Genomic DNA, 19,942 nt, shown 5'->3' with positions numbered 1-19,942 from the left:
TTTCTAAAACTTCAAATTCCTTTTATAAGGGAACTAGCAAGCTTCCAAATGAAAAAGGTCAAATGTTTAAAGTATTATAATTGCAAATCTATGTTCCTCAACACTTCTATGTAAATCCAGTATTTTTTCCAATAATATTTTGAATCAAGTGAGGAAGCTTCCAAATTCCTTAGTGAATCATTACGAAAAATCTTAAGAAAATCAGTCATTCCACACATCAACATACCACCCTTTAAAAGATAAGAATTTTAATGATGTGTGTGTTTAAAGTGAGACCATAGAATAAAAGAATTATTTCCTATTTCCAAGTTCTGTCTAGCTCGACTTTAAAATGAAACTGATCAGGAACAATATGTAATGAATGAATGAAGTAATGAAGTATGAAGAAAAAAGGTGGCTGAAAAAGTTTAGGAAAAAATAGGACAATAAAGGAATTAATCTCAGGAAAGAATGATGTCAGCATATCTGAAGCTATAATCTCTAGTAAATGGGATTAAAGTATAATAATCAAGCACAGTCTATAGCACAAACCTTATTTGATTTAGTTGAATTTAAGTACTATTTGTTGACTGTCTGTTATCTTGCTCAGCACTGTCCTCTGCTGCTATAGAACACACAAAAGCAACATGTCCTTGCTCTGAAAATAATAGGAAAGAAAACCGCACCAGAATTATTATGGTTTATCACAATAAAAGTATTTAATTAAGTGCCAAACAAGTAAAATAAAGTCATAGAAGGGTATCTATATGTCAAAGAAACTATATTCACATACATACACATGCACGCACCATTTATACATGCAGGAATTTTGTTTTGGTTAACAAAATTTCAGTATGTTTGTTTTAAGTAATGGTTTCTGCCCTTTTGGCTCTCTGAGCGGCAGCATGGTAGTCAGCAAGAACAAGCACTTTACGAAAGGAGGCAAAAAAGGAGCCAAGAAGAAAGAGGTTGACCCATTTTCTAAGAAAAATTGGTATGATGTGAAAGCATCAGATATGTTCAATATAAGAAACTCAAGAACTCAAGGAACCAAAATCGCATCTGAATGTCTCAAGGGTCGTGTTTTTGAAGTGGGTCTGGGTGATCTGCAGCATGAAGTTGCATTTAGAAAATTCAAGCTAATTACTAAGGATGTTCAAGGTAAAAACTGCCTAATTTTCATGGCATGGATCTTACCCATGACAAAATGTGCTCCATGGCCAAAAAATAGCAGACCATGATTGAAGCTCATGTTGATGTCAAGACCACCGATGATTCTTTGCTTCATCTATTCTGTGTTGGTTTTACTAAAAAATGCAACAATCAGATTTGGAAGACCTCTTATGCTCAGCATCAACAGGTCCGCCAAATCCGGAAGAAGATTATAGAAATTGTGACCCAAGAAGTGCAGACAAATGACTTGAAAGAAGTGGTCAATAAACTGATTCCAGATAGCAATGGAAAAGGCATAGAAAAGTCTTGCCAATCAATTTATTCTCTCCATGATGTCTTTGTTAGAAAAGTCAAAATGCTGAAGAAGCCCAAGTCTGAGATGGGAAAACTCATGGAGCTTCATGGTGAAGGTAGCAGTTCTGGAAAAGCCACTGGGGACAAGACAGGTGCTAAAGTTGAACAAGCTGATGGATATGAGCCCCCAGTCCAAGAATCTGTTTTGTTTAACAGACTTTTCACGGTGACAAACAAAACCTATTTGTGATGTTTAAAAAAAAAGTAATGGTTTCTTACTTTTTAATATATGCAACAAAACTATTAGTAAACTGTTTTCCAAAGCTATGTAAATTAAACTACAACTTTTATAGTACAATGTGAAAAACTGGCTGCTACGTTCTCCAAAATTAAGATATATTTGCCTTAACTTTACTAAACATGCTGCTAGTATTGACCTATACTATCAAAATACATATACCAGTTTCATCACTTTAATTTCATCACTTGTCTTACACATATTACCTAAGAACTATTTACTTGCTGCCCTCTTTAGCTATTCTTTCAACAAATTCTACCATCTGAACATCCCAAAGCAAATATAAAGTTTCACCTACCAGTGATTTCCTTCAAAAGGTGAGCTTCTGTAACACAGAAACCATTCATATTAACACCAGACTATCAGTAGTGCTATTCATACACTTCTACCCATATCATATGTTAAATGGGCTGGTATAGGAAGCTTCTCACCATCTACTGTAGTTCACTTATTCTAACATGTACTTATTTTAACATTTCTCCCCTTAACATTTTTGAGATAGAGATGCATCTCACAATCCATAGCATTTTATAATTGTGCTGGACAGACAGTAATTAAATATAGCTGCCATTGTTCATCCAATAATTCAGTCACAGTTGTTCACCTTGTATCAATTGAGTAATTTGCATTATTAGCTTCATGCATGTTGAGTTTACCTTTAAAATGTCTCTTAAAATGCTCTATAATTTGGCACTGAAATAAAATATTACCATGCACAAAGGTATTGAGATTAGCAAATCAAATATTTGTTTCTGCTCATAATGATCCCAATTCCATGTTTTCTTAAAAAGCAACAATAAAGTGACTTAGAGATATGAGAACTACAAGTAGATGAAGCTGTATTGTTTTGTTACTGACAATGCAAAAGGACAGTCTATCACATGCCAAGCAATGCAAATAAAGACAAAAAAAATTGCCAAATCTCTGGGAATAGATAAAAGATGTCAAAGCAATGAGTGGCTGGTGCAACCAATTACAGGCTGTACAGGTATATGGTATATGTTTCCTTCTAATGTACATAAAATGGTGTTGTCTTCTATTAATGGTAACTCAGGTTCCATGAATTAAGATTTTAAAAATCAGAACCCTTCATTCTTAGTTTTCTTCCCTTCGGTCTTTCCCATCTTAGAATGCACCACCATTTACTCAACTTTTTAATTCCTTATACTATACTTTGCATCCCCATGACTATTTTGTAAATACTAATTTGTACATCTTAATCCCTTCCCCCTTTTCACCCCTCTGTATCCATGAGTTTCTTTTTATTTTGTTCTTTAGAATTCAGGGGCCCCCAAACTCCAGGCTGCAGACCTATATAGGGTCCGTGGCCTATTAGGAACTGGGCCACACAGCAGGTGAGTGGTGGGCTACCAAACGAAGCTTCAACTGTATTTGCAGCCACACCCCAATGCTAGCATAATGGCCTCCTCAGATCATCAGGCATTAGATTCTCATAGGAGCACCAGTCCCTGATACCAAAAAGGTTGGGGACTGCTGCTTTAGAGTCTACATGTAAGCGAAGTCACATGGCATTTTTCTTTCTTACAACTCCACTAAACACAATACCCTCTAGGTCCGTCCATCCATGCTGTTGCAGATGGCAAAATTTCATTATTATTTTAATGGCTGAGTATATGTCTAACACCTCTTCTTTATCAATTCATCCATTGATGGGCACTCAGGGTGCCTCTATATCTTGGCTACTGTATATAATGCCACAATGAACATATAGATACACATGCCCCTTTGAGGAAGTGTTTTGGGTTTTCTCAGATAAATATACAGAAGTGTGATTACTGGGTCTTTCTTAGTTTCTTGTTATAACCTTTGTTTTAAAGTCTATTTTGGCTGGGAAAAATATTGCTACCCCATCTTCTACTTTGTTTCCATTTTCATGAAATACCTTTTTCTATCCACTTACTTTCAGTCTGTCTTTCAATCTGAAGTGATTCTCTTGTAGAAAGCATATGCAAGGGTCTTGTTTTCTTGTCCATTCAGCCACCTTATCTTTTAATTGGGACATCTAATCCATTTATATTTAAGGTAACTATTGATAGATATGTGGTTATTGCCATTTTATTATTCATATATATTTTTTTTCTTCTTCTTAAAGAAGTCCCTGTAACATTTTTTGTAATACTGGGTTGGTGTTGATGAATTTCTGTAGCCTTTTCTTGTCTGAGAAGCTCTTTATCTGTCCTTTGACTTTAAATGATAACTTTGCCTGGGTAATCTTGGTTGTAGGTCCTTGCTTTTCATCACTTTGACTGTTTTGTGCCAATCCCTTCTGACCTGAAAAGTTTCTGTTGAAAAATCAGCTAACAGTCTAATGGCAGCCCTTTTGTAGGTAATCAGATGCATTTCTCTTGATGCTTTTAGAATCATTTCTTTGTCTTTAACCTTGGGCATTTTAATTATGATGAGTCTTGGTGTGAGACTCTTTGGGTTCATCTCGTTTGGGACTCTGCATTTCCTGGGCTTGTATGTCTATTTCCTTCACCAGGTCAGGGAAGTTTTCCATCAGTATTTCTTCAAATAGGTTTTCAATTCCTTGTTCTCTCTCTTCTGCTTCTGGTATTCCTATGATGAGAATGTTGGCACGCTTGATGTTGTCCCGAGGCCCCTTAAACTATCCTCATTTTTTTGGATTCCTTTTTTCTTGTTGTTCTGATTGGGTGTTTTCTGCTACCTTATCTTCTAAATCGCTGATTCGATCCTCTGCTTCATCTCTTTCACTGTTGATTCCCTCTAATGTATTTTTCTTTGTTTAAGTTATTGTATTCTTCATTTCTGACTGGTTCTTCTTTGTTTTCTATCTCCACTTTTATGTCTTCTGTCTCATTAAAGTTCTACTCTTCCCTTAAGTTCATTGAGCATCCTTATAACCACTGTTTTGACTTCTGCATTTGGTAGCTTTCTTGTTTCCATTCTGTTCAATTCTTTTTCTGGAGCTTTGTTCTGTTCTTTCATGTGAGACATGTTTGTCTTCCCATTTTGGCTGCTTCCCTGTGTTTACTTCTATGTATTAGGCAGGGCTACTATCTCTTCAAGTCTTAGTAGAGTGGCCTTATATAGTAGGTGTCCTGTGGGGTCTAGTGGCATAGTCTCCCTGGTCACCTGAGTTGGGTGCTCCAAGTGTGTCCCTTGTATGGGTTGTGTGCCCTCTTGTTGTAGTTGAGACTTGGTTGCTGTTTGCACATCAATGGGTGAGACTGACTCATGGGTTGACTGGTTGAGGACTGCCCAATGACTCCAATGAAGAAGCTGTTGTGGAGAGGTTGACCATACAGAGTAGGAATCGCTTTAGCAGGGCTCTGGTGACTGCTCAATTTGTCCTTTGGTGTGTTGTCTTCTAATGTGCCCTGGATGGTATTCTGGCTAGGTCAGGCCCTGAGGGCCTCCTGGGAGGGGTCCTGCCACAAATCAAGTTCAGCCTCAGCCTATGCCCTGCCCAAGACTACCTGGCATGCGCCACCAAGTAATCTGAAGATAACCACCACCTGCGCTGGACTTGCAGGCGTCTCATAAGGCCAATCTGAGAACCAAGGCTGGCTGCCTCTAGTGCTGGCCTTGGGGCTGCTCAGCAATTAGTATGGGGCACACCAAGGCCAGATGCTACTTGTTTGGGTTTTGTGAACCTTTGAGAAATTTTAGGAAAGTCCTCAGCATGAGCCAAGACAGCTTGTTTGTATGGAAAATCTGGAAGTGGTTTGGGTGGGCCCACAAGTTCATTCACTCAATTAAAGTTAGAAACCTGGAGATCATCCCTAACTCATCCCTTTTACTCACTGTCTAACTCCAAAACACAAACAGAATCACATTTCTCATTTTTACCTCTATTACAACATAACCCAAGAAACTATCACCTGGACATTGCAAAAACCTATCCCTCCCCTCTCTCATTCCACCCGTACCACAATCCAATATTCACAGCAGCCAGAGCAGAAGTTATCAACCTTGGCACTAATGACATTTTGGGCTAATAATTCTTTGTTATAGGGGGCTGACCTGAGCATTGTAGAATGTTTAGCAGCATCCCTGGCCTATATCCACTAATGCCAGCAACATACATCATCACTCCCAGTTGTGACAATGAAAAATGTCTGTGGATATTACCAAATGTCCTCGGGGCGGGGGGGCGGGGGTGAGATCACCTGCAGTTGAGAACCACTGAGCTAGAACAATGTTTTTAAAATGTTCTACAGCATAACCCTTTCCAATGATTTCTTATTTTACTTATAAAATTTGCATTCCTTAGAATCCTTACTAACCTAATATAACTTATACAATTCAGACTCTGGCCTACCTCTCTAACCTCATGTGATGCCACAACATTCTCCGTGGATTATGCTCCCTCCAGTCACTATGACCATCTCTCAGTTCCTACAATACCACAACCATTTCTGCTATCGAAATTCTGCCTTTGTTCTTCCTGTGCCTGGACCATTCCTGTCCAGTTTCTATGCCTATCTCAGCTTAAACCTCACATCTTCAAAGATGCCTTTCCTCAGTTTCCCTATTTAATGTGTGTATCTCATTATTAGCCTTCATAGTATCCCACATTTATCCTCCTTATAGCATTTACCATAGTACATGATCATTTACCTGATTACTGTTCTCTCACATGGGGACAAATAACTTGTCTGCCTTATCTCCAAGATCTAGCCAAAATGAAATAAACAAATTTATAACTGGAGGACCTTAAATACTAAATCAGTTGACATCAATGATAACCTCAGCACCACTCCCATCTGATTCCCCAACTACATTTATGATCATTTTCCCTTGAAACAGAGGAGAGTGGAGGGAACAGGCAGAGCCTAACAAAGCCCTCACCAGTAAAATATCTTTGCCGTCATCATGTTCTCTGAAGGGTTAGGTGCAGATTAAATGACACGTGTAATGAATCTAAAGAACTGGAAGGGCCTGATAAACTGCCTGTATTCGATAAATGATGACTAAGTATGTAAAGCACCAAGCACAATGCCCATAACAGCAACTGAAAAATGACAGTTCTTCTTGCCCCTTTTCATCTTACTCTATTACTAGCTTGTCCTAAATATGGTAAATGGAACTCTGTACCTAAGAGATACCTTTCCCTTTTGGGCCTCTAGGAACATAACATACCGGGTGTAACATAGATTAGTTGTTCATATATATCGACTAAGGAAAGCCAAATATGCACTAAATAAAGCCAATTCATCAAAAATGACCACAGAATTACATTTCAATTAGTTTTAGTAAACAAAATAACCATACAGGCATACCTCATAGATACTGCAGGTTCAGTTCCACATCACCACGATAAAGTGAGCCACATGAAATTTTCAGTTTCCCAGTACACATAAAGGTTGTTTATGTCATACTGTAGCCTATTAAGTGTACAATATGATTATGTCTAAATCTTGGCACTATGTACATATCTTAATTTAAAAACTGCTAACCATCATCTGAGCCTTTAGAGAGTCATAATCTTTTTGCTGGTGGAGGGTCTTGCTTTGATGTTGATGGCTGCTGACTGAAAAGGGCAGCGGTTGCTGAGTTTAGGGTGGCTACAGCAATTCCTTAAATATAAGACAACAATGAAGTTTGCCACATTGATTGACTCTTCCTTTCACAAACAATTTCTCTACAGAATGCCATGATGTTTGGTAACATTTTACCCACATTAGAAATTTCAAAATTGCAGTCAATTCTCTCAAACCCTGCTACTGCTTTATCAACTACTCTAGGTAATACTCTAAAAGCTTTGTTGTCATTTCAACAATCTTCATAGCATCTTCATCAGTAGACTCCATCTCACGAAACCACTATTTTTTTGCTCATCCATAAGAAGCAACTCCTCATCTGTTAAAGTTTTATCATGAGATTGCAGCAATTCATTTTCAGGCTCCACTTCTAATTCTAGTTCTCTTGCTATTTCCACCACATCTACAGTTATTTCCCTCACTGAAGTCTTGAATCCTCAAAGTCATCCATGAAGGTTGGAATCGACTCCCTTCAAACTCCTGTTAAAGTTGGTATTTTGACCTCTTACCATGAATCAAAAATGTTCTTAATAGCATCTAGAATGGTGAGTCCTTTCCAGAAGATTTTCAATTTACTTTGCCCAGATTCATCAGAGTAATCACTCTCTATGGCAGCTATAGCCTTACAAAATGTATTTCTTAAATGATAAGACCTAAAAGTTAAAATTACTCCTTGATACACCAGCTATAGAACAGATGTTGTTACAGGGCATGAAAACAACATTAATCTTGTTATACATCTCCATCAGAACTCAGGTGACCAGGTCCATTGTTAATGATCAGTAATATTTTGAAAGGAATCCTTTTTTCCTGGGCAGCAGGTCTCAACAGTGGGCTTAAAATACTCAATAAATCATGGTGTAAACAGATGTGCTGTCATCCAGGCTTTGTTATTTCATATATAGAACACAAGCAGAGTACATATAGCATAATGCTTAAGGGCCCTAAGATTTTCAGAATGAATGAGCATTGGCTTCAACTTAAAAGTCACCAACTGTACTAGCTCCTAACAAGAGAATCAGCCTGTCCTTTGAAGCTTTGAAGCCAGGCATTGGTTTCTCTCTAGCTATAAAAGTCCTAGATGGCATCTTCCAATGTAAGGCTGTTTTGTCTACATTGAAAATCTGTTGTTTAGTGTAGCCACCTTCATTAATTATCTTCACTAGATCTTCTGGATAACCTGCTGCAGTTTCTGTATCAGACTTTCACGTTATAGAGAGAAACAGCTTCTTTCCTTAAACCTCATGAGCCAACCTCTGTGAGTTCAATTTTTTCTTCTGCAGCTTCCTCATATCTCTCAGCCTTCACAGAACTAAAAAGAGTTAAGGCCTTGCTCTGGATTAGTTTTTGGCTTAAGAGAATGCTGTGGCTGGTCTGATCTATCCAGAGCACTAAAACTTTCTCCTTATGAGCAGTAAGGCTGTTTCGCTTTATCGGTTGTGTGTTCACTGAAGTAGCACTTTTAATTTCCTTCAAGAATTTTTCCTTTGCATGCACAACTTGGCTAACTAGTACAAGAGACCTAGCTTTCAGCCTTTCTCAGCTTTTGACATGCCCTCCTCATTAAGCTTAATCATTTCTAGTTTTGATTTAAAGTGAGAGACACATGACACTGACTTTCACTTGAACACTTAAGAGGCCACTGTTGGGTTATTAACCAGCCTAATTTCAATACTATTGTGTCTCAGGGAATAGAGAGGCCCAAGGAAAGGAAGAAAGAAGGGGAACAGCTGGTGGTGAAGCAGTCAGAACACACGTAACACTTATAGATTGAGTTTGCCATCTTATATGGGTGCAATTCGTGGTGCTCAAAACAATAACAATAGTAACATCAAAGTTCACTGATCATAGATCATAACAACAAACATTATAATAGTGAAAAGATTTAAAATATTGCGAGAATTACCAAAATGTAACACAAGAGACATGAACTGAGCAAGTGCTGTTGGAAAAATGATGCCAATAAACTTACTTGGCGCTGGGGTGCCACAATCTTTCAACTTGCATAAAGCACAATACTGCATAGCTCAATAAAGCTAAATGCAATAAAACAAAGTATACCTGCATTAATATTCAATTTCTGAACTCAGATTTAAATTAACCTTGGGGGGAGGGATCTAAGTTACTGTTTAATAAACATCAGTGTTGGTTAGTAAAAATACCTACTACATCTAATACAAGTTTACTTAACAGGAAATAAAACAGTAAAGTCCATGCTAACTCAAATGCTAACAAAAGGCAAAGAACTATAAACTAAAAGTCTACACAACTTTGAGTTAAAAATTAAAGCAAAATGATTTTTCTTAAATTCCTTTTAGTATACTGTTTCTGACAGCATTCTGTATATACATTTGAGGGTCTGAGGAAAGTGATAAAGGCATACATTATACATTATAAAGGGAACATAAAGGAAGCTAGGATCTGAATCCTATTCTGGTAATTAGTAGCTATGTGACCTTTGGAAAAATCTCTTAACTTCTCTGCCTGCTTCCTCATCTGTAAACTGAGACTTAACAATAATACCCACTTCACAGTGACCTTGTAAGGATTACCTAAATTAAAACACGTAAAATGCTAAGAACAGTACCTGGCATGTAAAAAGTACTGTTAACTATAATGTTGTTGTACTACTGTTAACTACTATTATATTACCTTGTTTCTTTGTACCATTGTGGTTAATAGCTACCACGCCAGACAACACAAATACAAAACATTTTCATCATTGCACAAAGTTCTATTACACAGCATTGTTATCAGATTACAGGATAGTTAGAATGCCTGGTAACATAATGCATATCATCATCTTCTCTAACTTTTTTGGAAGTGCTTAGAAAAAAGCACTCTAAGCACAAAGTACTTTGCAATCTAATACTTTTGACATGTAACAAAAAACATGGGTTTCAGTCCTATTAACAAGTCAAATAAAAGAGGACCACAGAATGAAAGAAAGATTGTCTCTTTTATAAGGATCTCTATTCTGAGAGATAACCAAGTGGATTTTTTTATTCCCTGTCTACCCTACCCTATTAAACTCTCTCCCTCAGCAAATGGTACCATGCTTAGAAAAGGAATTATTAATTATATTCACATAAAATTATCAATATACTTAAAAAAAGCATGTTTATGATTAGTGATACACATATGTCTTTAATATACTGATTTAAAGATCCAGAGGTGGGTCTAACAGCCTAATTTTAAAACAAGGATTAGGATAAAAACATTTTGAGATATTTGCAACACCTGTAATTTAATATGGAAATATTTCTGATTTCTATTGATAACAAAGTCACAGTTGTTAATACAACTGTGATTTGTTGCCTACGTTCAAAAATGAAAGGAACTGCTAAATCTCACTTAGAGGTTAGTGAAATAAAGATGTAATTATTTTCCCATCTAAGTTCATGACCCCTGGGTTAAAAAAATATATATTGCTTAAGAGACTAGACTTTAGAATCACAAAAACCTGCATTCAAACCCACCACTTCCTAGCTAGGTAATACTGGAAAAAGGTACTTCACCTCTCTGCTTCATCTGTTAAATGGGAATATCTACATAAGATTGTTGTGTTAATTATTATCATGCTACTTGACACAGTATTTGACACACTCTCAAGTGTGTATATCATAATCATTAACCAAGATCAGTCAATTATACAGTTCACAACCCTCAGTGTGCATCGAAAACTCAGATTTGGTGTCAGTTGGTTTGGAGTAGATCCCAATCACTGGTATATTTTTAAAGCTCCCAAATGATTCTAATGTGCACTCACTTGCCTAAAGACAAAGTTCAAACTCTTTTAGTTTGGGCCACTAAACACTCTGGTCACTGCTTACAACTCTACATTTAATCTCTCTTTCACAGGTACCACATGCTCTGAACACACAATGAACTAACGCTTCCTCAGAAAGTAGGCTATAGTAGTATCTCTCAAACATAAATTGCTGGTCTCTACCTCCAGAATTTCTGATTCAGTCAGACTGAGGTGAGGTTCTAAAACTTGCATTTCTAACAAGTTCCTGGGTAATGCTGACACTTCTGGTGCAGGGACCACAGTTTGAAAACCCATCGGCAACACTATATCACAACCTTGCACTTTGCATTCACCTGATGCCATTCCCATCTCCATCATCCCACTAGTGCCTAGCTTTCACTTTTCTTTAACTTACATAAGAATTCACTTTCAGGAAGTATTTCCTCACTTCAACATACTACCTCAAAGTATTTATTACCTACTATAAAACTTGAATACAAAAAAATACACTACAGAATTTTCTTATTGGAACACTAACACACAGGGTAGACATCCGCTAACATACAGACTCTTTTTAAGAATTAGGAAGAAAGGCCTATTTTGGGTAGGTGAATCAGAAAAATAAGAAAAAGCAAATGGACACTTAGTCAAGCAGACAAAATCTGGATTTCAGCCTCCACCAACTCTCTTGGCCAGGCACCTGTATGCAGAGCACCAATTCCACAATCAGTCATGGAAGCCCTGGCACAGCATGCCACTACAACACAAAGGAAGGGCACTTAGACCAACCCTGGATTGAGGAAGAGAGAAAGGGGCAATCAGGAAAGAATTTTTGGAGAATGTATCACTTGAGTTCTGAATCACAAATCACCTCCACTGTACATCAGAAAAACAAAATTGTGCTTTAATGTCTTTTACTCGCAGTGTATGGCTCATTGTAGATGTTCAATAAATGTCTGAATAATTCATAATGAATAAAATTAAATGGAAGCACTTGTTAATCTTTCTCACCAAATAAACACACACCCAAAGCTGGCACTAAAGACTATAAATACTATCTAAATATTAATGTAATTGGTCTCCACAGTTATCAGCTAGGGGAAAGTATGAATTATTCTTTTAACCAGTTGGGAGATGAGGGGCAAAAGGAGCTTGCTGATAACACACTTAGGTTTTTCAAACCTAAAGATTTTCAAATCAAACACTCTGCATTACCTCAGAGTCGATTTCCTAATTACTTCAAAGGGACTAAAAAATTTAAAGGAATCTTGGAAACAAGGTCCAAGACTAATTTTACAATGAAGAAACTGAGGCCCAGAAAAGTAATGACTCAAAGACACACAGGTAGATAGTGCTAGAGCTGTAATTAAAATTTGGGTTTCTGGCCCTACACTAGTTTTCTCTCTCCAACGCCATGCTGCCTTTACATTTATAAAGTTAAAAAATCCATAACTTGAGTTAACCAGAGTTTTGTTCATTGTACCCCATTTCTATGAGGGGGGAAAAATCAGTCATCTATGATCTTATTTTGTCTAGTAACTTACTCAAAGAGATAACTTTCAAGATATGTTTCTCTCTTGGTAAAGACTCATTCCTAGTCTCTGCGAAATTCTATGTGCAAAGCTAATAATAAAAAAATAACCCTGATAAAACCATCAAGTTTTCTCAACTACCAAGAAAACATTACACTGCCTTTCCAGGATGCAGTTAATTTCAAAAGAAAGAAAAAGAGCCTGACTTATAAAATATGTTTAAAAATAAGCATAAAACTCTGGCTGTAACCTTCATCTCTCAATTAATTAACCAAAGCATCTCATCCTCTGACCATTCTCATTAATAAAGTTTTAATCTGCTAGCTCTATGTGCTGATAATAACCAATTAATTAAAATTCTTTGCTTCTAGAAAGTAACTCCATCGCTTATTTAGATTATAATTTTATTCACCTTTTAAATTTAAGATCAATGCCCTGTGGATTGACGTACAATGTTCATGGTCTAATAGTTAAAAGCTACCTTTTTAATCTCTACCAGAATCCATAACAAGGCATGCTTTTATTTTTCCCATTTACAGATGACAAAACTGAGGTTTTAGGGAGGTTAAAGAATTTACCCAAATTTACATACTTAGAAAAAGATGAGTTAGAACTTAACACAGTGTTATGCAAGTGCCAGGAACTCTCTTACACAACAGACAACGGCTTTCTTAACCATTATCACGTGACTGCTTAATTCATCTGTGGAAGTATGAACTTTTTAATTATCCCTAGCAGTCCAAGGTACATAGTAAGGCATTTTCTTCCCCAAAGTTAATTTAGGCTCTAAATTAGAATACAGCTTAAGATATTCTTTAGTTTCATGTTATGCACTGTCATAAGCATTTCTATGCATTTGCTACTTCGTACTATCTATCAGAGAAAAAAGGAAGCCTACCTCTCAATGCTCTATATGAGAGGGACAATGATAACCTGAAATAATCAGGCATCTCCCTCAGAGAAAAGGGGAGGCACACTTAATACCGATTATCAAAATTCACATTTCCTAAGCCTGGATTCCACTCCTATAACTAAACCCACTGCATATGCAGTTATCACATCTTCAAAACTACCTGCGCAAACTGGGACTCAAGAGATCTCACACAAATGCTGATCACATGGCTACTGGTACTGCTAATAATGCATTGTTCTTCATCTCTGACCAAAGAGTTTCATGGCTACTACTAGCATCCATTAAACTGTGGCAGGTTAACTTGTTAGCCTGCAAGTGGGGTATAATCTCAGATCCTTTACAGTCCTTGACAGACATTAACACATAACCAATGTTTATTATAACTGAAAGAGAAATTCCAATTCCATATCGTCAGAAAGGATAAAAATGCAAAACTCAAATATATGCTGCCTTTCAAACCTTTCTTTACACATTAAATATAAAGAAAGAGTTTTAAGTCAATAGATGGAAAAAGATATAATATGGAAACATTAAGCTAAAGAAATTTGGAGTGGCTATGCTGATACTAGATAATGTAGACTTCAAGACAAAGACCAAAGGAGGACATTTCATAATGATAACAAGGTCAATTCACCAGGAAGGCATAACAATCATAAATTCTATGTGCCTAATAACAGAATTTCAAAATACATTAGGCAAAATCTGACAAAATTAAGGGACAAATAGATAATTCCACAGTCATAGTAATATATTTTAACATCTCTCAACAACGGATAGAACTAAACCACCCCCCCAAAAAGGAAAGACATAATTATTTGAAAAATGTTACCAAAACACCTTAATCTAATTGATATTTATGGAATACCCCACCCAACTGCAGAATACACATTCTTTTCAAGTGTAAAAGGTACATTTACTAAGATAGGCCATATGCTAGACTATAAAACAAGGTTCAATAAACATAAGAGGATTAAAATCATACAAAGAATATCCTCTGACCTCAAAATGAAATTTAGACATTAATAAGATATATAAAATAATCACAAATATTTGAAAATTAAACACTTTTAAGCAATCCATTGCCAATGAAGAAATCGCAAAGCAAATTAGAAACTATTTCAAACTGAATAATAAAAAACATAATATATCAAAATTCATGGAATACAGCAATGCTTAGAGGAAAATCTATATAGTCTGAATGCTTATATTGGAAAACAATAACTGCCTGAACTCTATGACCAAGGTTCCAGAAACTAGGTTTCTGGTTTTAAGAAGCCAGAAAAGGAGCAAAATACGTAGGAGAAATTGTAAAGAACAGAAATAAATGAGAAAAGAAAAAAAAGAATGGAGAAAAATGACAGTTATTATTTGAAAAGATATCAAAATTAATAAACCATAATTAGACTGGTCAAGAAAAAAGAACACATTAACAAAAACAGAAATTAAAAATGAGATATCACTACAGATCCTACAGACATTAGGAGGCTAACAAGAGAATCTCATAAACAACTTACATCAACAAACAAGATTAAAGTTTCTTTAATATAATTTACCAAAACTGACTTAAGATGAAACAAAATCTGAATAGCCCTAAAAAAAAAAAACTGAATTTGCATTTGTTACCAAAAACCTTCCCACAAACAAAATTCCAAGTCCAGATGGTATCACTGGTGAATTCTAGGAAATAGTCAAGAAAGAATTAATATCAATATTACACAAACAGCAAGAACACCTCTCGACTTAGTTTATGAGGCATCGTATTCCTAATACTGAAAACTGACAGTACGACCAAAGAGAATTTGTCAGGGATTTGGGGATATTTATGAGGGATATTTTTGAGGGATATTTATAAATATCCCTCATAAATATCCCCAAATCCCTGACAAATTATTAAATATAAAAAGAATAACACACTGTAACCTAAGTGAGGTTATCCTAGGAATCAACATTAACTTTCAAAAACAACATTTATTTATCCATTCTACTACTAAAAGACACTTTGTTTCTAAATATTGGCTACTGCAAACAAGGCTACAGGGAATGTTTTTGTTCACATTATCCTGGTATACGAGTATAAAAATTTCTCTCATCAGGAATGTAGGCAGAAGTATAAGTACTAGGCTTAAGGTTCCTATACTTCAACTTACCAGATAAAACAAATTCTTTTGCAAAATGACTGTCAATTTGCACTCTCCACATTCTCACCGAAACTTGATTTTCAGAATTTTTAATATCTGCAAATCTGATGAAAGTGAAACGGTTTCTTCTTATGGTTTTACTCTGTACTCTCCTGATCACCGAGATAATTCAGCACTTTTCCAACTGTAGGTTGCTGAGTCATATCACTTAGGTGAGTTGCTACCAGCATTCTTCATTAAAAAAACAAAAGAAAATATCAGAGTGCACTACATAAAAGTTCAATGTTATTTCATGAAACTTTTATTTCCATTGTGTTTATAATCAGTAACAATGTAAATGTTTTTATAATTGTGAGCTTCCAGCAAGTTAAAAGCCACTACTACAGCTAATTACAAGAAAACTCCTTAAAAGACATTTAGGCAACTGGTTTATCATTTCAGCCCTTAGCACAAAGCAATGTATTTCACAAAGAAGGCAGAACTTGAAATGTCCTTCAAGCACAAACTGGCAAAAAGAGAGGATTAGAAGAGGAGAGAGGCATTAAGAGGTGTATTAAATGGAGGTGTATTACAAAGATTCTATAAAACCAACTTGTCTATGACTTACTTAAAGCTCACTTAAAAAGAATCACATTTCTCAGTAAGACATGGTTTCTCTCAGTATTAAAAGATAGGAAGCTGGGATCCTAACCTCTTAACTACCAAAATGACAAAAAACTGATCCCTCCTTCTCTGTAGACTCAACCCTAACTCTTACTTTAATTATCTTATTCTGGAGCTTATGCAAGACTATTTTTAGATATATCCTTCCTACTTTTCCCTAGACAGTAACACAGTAGCCAAGAACCATCTAAATTCTAAAGATTTATATTTTTATATTCAGATAACAAAGATTAACCAAGCCCCTGCTATACCACTTCTGTATTAAGAAATTAAGCTGTATCTAACAATTTTAACTCCTAGTTATATTCTTTAAAGCTTGATATCCTTAACTAAAACTGTCCTAATTTCCTCCTCTTGAAAATATTTTGCTTCTTGGACTTGTGGATGAAAAGGGGGCTCCAAAATAACCTAACCAAAAGTAACCTCACAGGGTGATCTGATCATAAATTCCTAACTGGGCAGATCTTGGTGGGTAGTCACACCTCAAGCCTCTAACTTCCCTAGTTATAACTTCAAGCCCTGTCCATTATTTTTGTGTATAAGTTAATACACCTTTGAAATGCCTCTTTTTCAGACCTGTGGGAAGCTAACCATCCTCCAGAGAGCACATAATCTTGTTAATTATCCTGTAAACCAATCTCCACCTTGGCCTTCCTTTCTCCCACCTTCCTTACTTCCCTCTTAATTCTAAATGTGTAAAAGAAACCGCACAACTGTCATTCTCCAGAGCATGTGAGATCTTGCTTCCTCCCAGTGTTGTCAGTTTGACTCAAATAAACTCATAAAAATTCTCTACAGGTTTGGACATTTCTTATATCAACAGACTATTAAACCATCCCACATACTAAGACCAAACTCTGCTATCTTCTTTGTTCCACCAATAATATCCCTGCTCTGCTATGTTCACATAACTATTCTTTTCCATAAAAATTTCCTCCTCACAAGCTGCTGGACTAATCACACCACAGTATCTGGTGTAATGATTGTTTGAATCTGTCACTTAATAGGAGTGTGATTTTAAGCACTTAAAATTCCTTAACTTCTCTGAGATTCAATCTCATTTCTAAAATGGGTAAAACAATGGGTACCAAAGACTTGCATAATCTCTTCCATTGCTCTTTTTACTTAAAACTTTTTCATTTTATTTTTAGTTATTTTTAATTTCCTTTAAACGCAATAAAATGCTTTTATGGAGAGAGGCACTTACATTGAGGTAGCAAGAAATATGGGAAAGGAAAAAGTGTGAAGAAAAACAAAATAAGTACAAGTAAACTTATCGAGTGGTATTACTGCTCTGCCTATGTGCTCTCCTTGTATGTCCAAATTCTAAAAAGGCAAATGTAATACTTTTCCCCATGGCAGACAAAATTCTTAGAACCCTCAATGACTCCCATCCCTGTATTATTCCCTCCCCTTGAGTGTGGGTGAGTTCTGTAGATATAATGGGATATGTAACTCTTGGAACTGTTAAATAGCAAACAGATTTTTGCATATGTATTTAAAGTCCTTAATCAGTTGAGTTTACCAAAAAGGGAGATTATCTTGGGCTGTCTGACCTAATCAAATGAGCTTTTAAAAGGGGTTTTAAAGGGGAGTCTAGAGGTCAGAGATAGAGGAAGTCAGAGACTGGTCCAGCTAGCCTGGATGAAAGCAAACAGCCATGTTGTGAACTGCCAATGTGGACACATGGTAAGGAAGTGAGAACGGTCCCTGGCCAACGGCTAGCAAGAAAACTTCAGTCATACGGCCACAAGGAAATTAATTCTGCCAACAAGTGGTGAGCGTGGAAGACCTTGAGCCTCAGATGAGAACTGCAGCTACTGCTCGCATCTTGATTTCAAACTGGTTGAGATGCTAAACTGAAAACCTGGCTACAAAGTATCCAGATTTCTGACCTATAGAAACTGAGAATGGGTGTTGTTTAAGCTGCTAAATCTGAAAAGAAAAAAAAGGGGGGGAAGAGACTTTTTGTTTGTTTGAAACAAATTTATTCTCAGAATAATCCACAAAAGCACAAATTGAGACTACCATCTTTTCCCCCAGAGTGCATGTCTCCTCAAAGCACTGATTATAAAGATACACAAATCCAAAATCACGGGACAAGGATTAAAACTCTATGAAAATGCATAAAAATTTTCAATTTTAGAAATTAAAAGGGGATTTTTTCACATATCTGTTAAATATCATATCGTTTATTATCTTCATTTTAGTGATAAGCAAAGTTAAGGCTCAAGAATGACATCCCAAAGATCACAAACCTAAGAAATTTTGTAACTTCAGTGCCCGCCTCTACACCAACACCAACAGTCTCCTTGAAGCATTAAGAACCATTCAAATCAACAGTAATTGTATTACTGTTTTCAAAGAAAGTAATCCTAGTAATATAATTTTCCAAATTTCACATCTATTTAAACATTCCTTAGCTTTGTCAGAACATCAAAACTAAAAAGGATAGAGAAATTTTCATCCAACAGTTGTAAAAATGACCATTGGTAGACCACTTGAGTAAATTCAAAGTACATTTCAAGAATGAAAAGTAAAAAAAATTAGCAAAACATCTGTAGGTTTTCTAGAACTTAATGAATTTAGCAAACTATTTGTGTTGTAAGTATTCTCAAAAATCAAAAGCTTAAAGTAAGCAATGTTATGGACCTTTCAATATTACACCCCTTGGACAAATTTTTTGAGTCTTAACTCTTCATATGTTATAAACATGAGAACGTGGTACAATATATCATTCAATAAACACGTCGTTTTTATTTTCACTTATGTATATTTCCCTAAGTGCTTCACCACAGAATTTGCAATTTTCTTAATAACACACACAGAAAACTAACGGGTGGAGTTATATTCAAATTCCACGTTACAAATCAGATAACTTTACGCCAATTCAAATACTTTAACACTGACTTTTTCTTTGCTAAGGTGCAAAATATAGCCCTTTGTAGTCACAACCACGAGAAATAATAAACTGTATCATCTTAGCACCAACGTTAACAGCAAATAATTCACTATAAACACACGCAAACAGCATCACATACAAACAGCATTGTTTTGAGTCCATAAGCTTCCAAACGCATCCATGACTTACACGCCTGGGGCACGATTCTCTGCAATGTGAAGAGAATCGATAACATTTCAAATGTGGGTAGAAGGGGTGACGTGACAATCTTAAAACCTGAAAATTTCTCAGTCCCCACAATACACAAGAAGCACCCAGTTTGGACCCTCCAATCGAGGCTCAGGTCCAACTCTAGGCACTCCAGTTTCCCAGCTTTTCACCCCGCCCCCACCCCGAGAAAGGAGGGAAAACAACTTTTATTGGTCTCATTTCCCGGGGGACTGGCAAACTAGCGGGGCAGGGCTCGGGCCTGGACACGTTTCACAAGGAGGCCTCCGTCGGGGGCGGAGAGCGCAGATAGCGGGAAGCCAAGGTTCGACGCCCCCTTTCCCCATCGCCAGCCCCCGCCCCACCCCACCAAGAAGCAGCCTGGGCCGGCCGCCACGCTGAGCGACCCCCAGGCCCCTCCGCTGAGGCGAGCTCGTTGTCATGTGACAACGCTGCCGCTAAAACACCGCAGAAACGCAGGGCGGCGGAAGGCGTTCGCACCAGTCCGCCTCGGCCCGGCCCCACCGGGCGCAAGCGAGTCCCGAGAGTCCGGGCGGGGGGACG

General features: G+C 36.7%; 1 protein-coding gene, 1 long non-coding RNA gene and 1 pseudogene across 4 annotated transcripts in view; 2 read left to right on the top strand and 1 right to left on the bottom strand.

The window, feature by feature from the left end:
* The window catches only part of STAG1 (stromal antigen 1), a 333,229-nt gene that overhangs the window by 312,659 nt on the left and 628 nt on the right, over positions 1–19,942 (bottom strand). The window contains exon 2 of one of the 3 annotated variants that reach the window (XM_025043566.1): positions 15,616–15,837. The exons of the other annotated variants lie outside the window; for them this stretch is intronic. The gene's annotated coding sequence lies outside the window, so the exon portion shown is untranslated. The remainder of the gene's footprint in view (positions 1–15,615; positions 15,838–19,942) is intronic. 3 annotated transcript variants of the gene reach the window in all.
* LOC102881357 lies at positions 885–1,798 on the top strand (annotated as a pseudogene).
* The window catches only part of LOC112475942, an 11,108-nt gene continuing 7,011 nt past the window's right edge, over positions 15,846–19,942 (top strand). Inside the window, exon 1 of the long non-coding RNA XR_003044918.1 lies at positions 15,846–19,703. This is a non-coding gene — a long non-coding RNA (uncharacterized LOC112475942). The remainder of the gene's footprint in view (positions 19,704–19,942) is intronic.

This window comes from Pteropus alecto, unplaced genomic scaffold (genome assembly GCF_000325575.1).
Source record: "Pteropus alecto unplaced genomic scaffold, ASM32557v1 scaffold92, whole genome shotgun sequence".
Classification (NCBI taxonomy): domain Eukaryota; kingdom Metazoa; phylum Chordata; class Mammalia; order Chiroptera; family Pteropodidae; genus Pteropus; species Pteropus alecto.
The sequence above is the reverse complement of the archived record's forward strand: the minus strand, read 5'-3'. Positions and strand labels throughout refer to the sequence as shown.